Source organism: Elephantulus edwardii, unplaced genomic scaffold (genome assembly GCF_000299155.1).
Source record: "Elephantulus edwardii isolate Elephantulus edwardi_28Jun2011 unplaced genomic scaffold, EleEdw1.0 scaffold00235, whole genome shotgun sequence".
NCBI lineage: Eukaryota > Metazoa > Chordata > Mammalia > Macroscelidea > Macroscelididae > Elephantulus > Elephantulus edwardii.
Window position 1 is genome coordinate 4,267,430 of NW_006399985.1, and position 4,012 is coordinate 4,271,441.

A 4,012-nucleotide genomic window follows, 5' to 3' on the forward strand; every position below is an offset into this window, starting at 1 on the left:
AGTCAAAGGCACTATACAAAAAAAAAAAAAGAAAAGACATAGAACAAATTACAGAAAATAGCATATGACCATGAACCAATAGTATTACAGGAAAAATTTCAAGCTGGATTAAAGGGGTTGGCACAAAAATAAGGCTCCATAAATTTACAAAAGACTCATCAATAACCAACCTGTGATATACAGATGATATAAACTTGGTTGCTGAAACTGAGGGGATCTGAAGCACTTTCTGCAGAAAATCAAGGACTGTAGTCTTCAATATGGATTGACGTTCACCATAAAAATACAAAGATTCTCGCCACTGGACCCATTGGCAGCACCATGATAGAGGGAGAGGAGATTGAGGTTGTTAATGATTTCATCTTACTCTACTCCACAATCCACACTCCTGGCATCAGTAGTCAGGAAATCAAAAGATTAATTACATTGGGAAAATCTGCTGTCAGGAGTCTCTGCAGAATGCTAAGGAGCAACAATATTAGTCTAGAGACTAAAGTGAACCTGATCCAGGTCTTAGTCTTTGCAATTACTTGTAATACATCAGAGCTGGACAATGACTAAGGATGATAGAAGAAGAATCAATTTCTCTGAGTTGTGTGATGTGGAGAAGAGTACTGAACATATCATGGACAGCCAGGAGGACAAATAGATCTGTCTTGGAGAGAGTGAAGCTAAGTTTCTCTGTGGAAGCAAGGATTTTGAAGCTCTGTCTCACACACTTTGGGCACATGTCCGGGAGGGACTAGTATATGGAGAAGGACATCATGCTCGGAGTGTGTACACACAGCCCAGGAGAGAAAAACTCCAACTGGAGTAACGAAGATAGGAGGCTCGGGTAGGCTAGGCTTCAGGACTATTGCACATAGAGTCATTATGAGTCATGGTAACTCAATGACACATAACAACAACCTATTGAATATTTTTAGGCAAGAGATGTAGCCCTTGACATGCTCTTTGCCAATAAATATCGAAGACATCTACCTGGTCAAATGAGTGAAAGAGATTAATATTTGTTTGCATTCCAATAAAAGGTGATCCAATAGAATCTTGAAATTATTGAACAATAATAACATTAACATCATATGCAAGTAAATTCTTAATGAGGATTATGAAAAGAAACACAGCCCTTTGGAACAGTACATCAATAGGGCATACCTAGACATTTAAGCTTGATTCAAAAGAGACCATGACATATCATTACTGATGTCAGTTGGGTCTTGGCTCAAAGCAGAGAATACCAGAAATACATACTCTTGTGTTTTATTGATTATGCGAAGACATTTTAATTTGTGAATCCTAAAAAATTATGACTAATATTAAAAAGAATGGAAATCCCAAAACACTTATTTGTGTGCATATGAAACCTATACATAGACCAAGAAGCATTTGTCCTAACAAAACAAAGGGATAATGACTGTATGGTTTAAAAGCAGAAAAGGTGTGCATCAAAGTTTTGTTCTTCATACCTGACCAGTCAGTATGCAGAGCAAATCATCCAAGGAGATGGAATGTGTTAAAAAGAATGTTGCATCACATTTGGAGGAAGAGTCCTAATAATTTTTTATATGCAGATGACACAATTTTGCTTGTAGAAAGTTAAGAAGACTTGAAGCACTTAGTGCAGAAAAAAAAATACAGCCATCGGTATGGTTACATCTGAACATCAAGAAAACAAAAACCATCACTACTAAACCAGTAGGTAACACTGCATTAGATGGAGAAAAATAGAAGCTTTTAACAATTTCCATTTTCTTGGATCCACAATGAGCACTCATGGTAGCGTCAGTGAGGAAGTTGAAAGGTATATTGTATTGGGGAAATCTATCGTCAAGGACTTTTCCAAAACACTAAAGAGCAATATATTCAGTTTAAAGTCTGTGGTACACCTGCTCCAAACCAAGACCTTTTCATTTCCATTATGTACATCTGAACAGAGTAAGGAAACTCTGCATGGTTCAAACACTGTATAGTTCAAAATCAGGAAAGGAATGAGTCAGAGATGTGTCTTGTCTCTATACTTTTTCAATCTATAAGCAGAACTAATTGGGAAGCTAGGCTTTATGAGGAGAAATGTAGGGAATTGGAGGAAGACTTGTCAAAAGCTGCAAAATGGGCAGAACCACCCACGAGGAGCAAGTAGGAAGCAAACACCTGCCACCTTGTGACTGTGGAGAGCAACCAATTGCCCCCAACCTCCATGAGACCCCTGAGGAGCAACACCTGCTGGCCGCTGCGTAACCCCAGAGGAGCGACCACAGGCTGCTGCGTGACCCGGAGGAGCAACTATCCCCAGCTGCCGTGTGACCCCAGAGGAGGCAAAGCCCACCACCATATGACCCCCCTTCGGCCCACCGCCATGTGACCCCACCCCAAGGCCTGCCACTGCATAACCCCTGGTGACACCCAAAACCCACCCCTTGCCTCCCGGTGGTAGTGTCCAAGCCCTGTGCTCCCCCCAGCTATCCCAGCCCCATATTTCAGTGACCCCCCCACAGTCCCGTGCTTCCTCCCCCTCCCCCCCCCACGGCTCCACAACCATGTGCCTCCACCACAGTGACCGCAGCCCTGTGACCACAGTGGTGTCTAAGGGCCATTAGAGAGTCCTTCATGCTGCACAGACACCAACCAATATGATGAGCCATGGACAGACAGTAGGATTACAAATCAGAACTTTTGTTGCAGCAGTTCCTTTTGGAGCTACAGGACCACAAAGCCATGCCACAGATCCAGCCATCACCCGGAGCCACCAGCTGAGCTGCTGTGGGACTAATCTAGCAGGAGAAAGGCTGATAGGATCCTGACAGTTTTCTGGGGCACTGCCAATTACCTGGGAAAGCACCCAAGGATGTGCCCACAGGTAGGGAATTTAGCCGAGCTCTCTTGGGCCATACTCACTGCCCAGGAATGAGCCAGCCAGTAGTAATCTGTCTGAATTTTTGTGGACTCTGAAGACTAACCAGAGGCTAGTGGGTCACTGAGAATTTGACTTTGACTTTTTGGTACTGTTGGACCCAGGACCCTGCTTGGACAGGGGCTGCTGCGTGAGGGCACCTGTATAAGAGCCACAGGCAGGGGCCACTGAATGAAATACACTGGGTGGGAAATGGGCAGCATAAATTTGAGTAGGGACCTCAATCATGAGCACACCCAGACAGCTGAGGTGCACGTGAGGTCCCCCAAGTGTTTGACCTGCCCTCGCAATCACTTCAACCCTATGCCTGCCTCACCCCTTTTGGCTCCACACTGATGCCTACAAGTCCAGTCAATCAACTTGTCTTTAATTGGGAGCACCTTGACCTGTCTTACCAACAAGAGGTTGCTCTCACAGGCTCTGAACTGATGTTTACCTGAAGTCAGATGTTCAGAGAAACACAAAAGTGGGGTAGCTACCCAACTGATCTCTAGAGCACTGTCTTTAGATCAAGAACATATCAATATCTCGAAAAAAGCAAGTTATCGAACACAATACACGAGAGCAAAGCAAGATGTTGCCGCCAAAAGGTGACACAGTAACAGTGGATTTCCTGAAGCTACAAAGTATGATGGAACTTTCTGACACAGAATTTTTTTAAAAAAAAGAATTATTGAGTATATTCAAAGGCTAAAAGACAAACTTGATGAATTAGAAGATACTACCAGCAAAAAACAGAAGGATCTCAAAAAAACAAAACAAAACAATGCAGAACAATTCAGAGAAAACAACTGAGGCATTAGTGGCACTGGATAAACAAGAATCCAGTATTCAATATATAAGGTCCAATATTTCAGAGGTTGTCAACATGATGGAAGGACACATGAACAGAGTTGAAGAGATGTAACATAGAACCAGTGACATTTTTTAAAATTATTATTAAATTTTACTAGTTTCAATGAGCATTCACAGGGATTCTGGGCTTTCACTCCTTCATTGACGCACCATTCTCTCCACCCTCCTCCCCAGTTTGTTCTTCTTCCCCGCCATCCGAATGTCTGTTTTAATTGTCCAATTGCCACAGTGCTTGTCAAAGTCAGT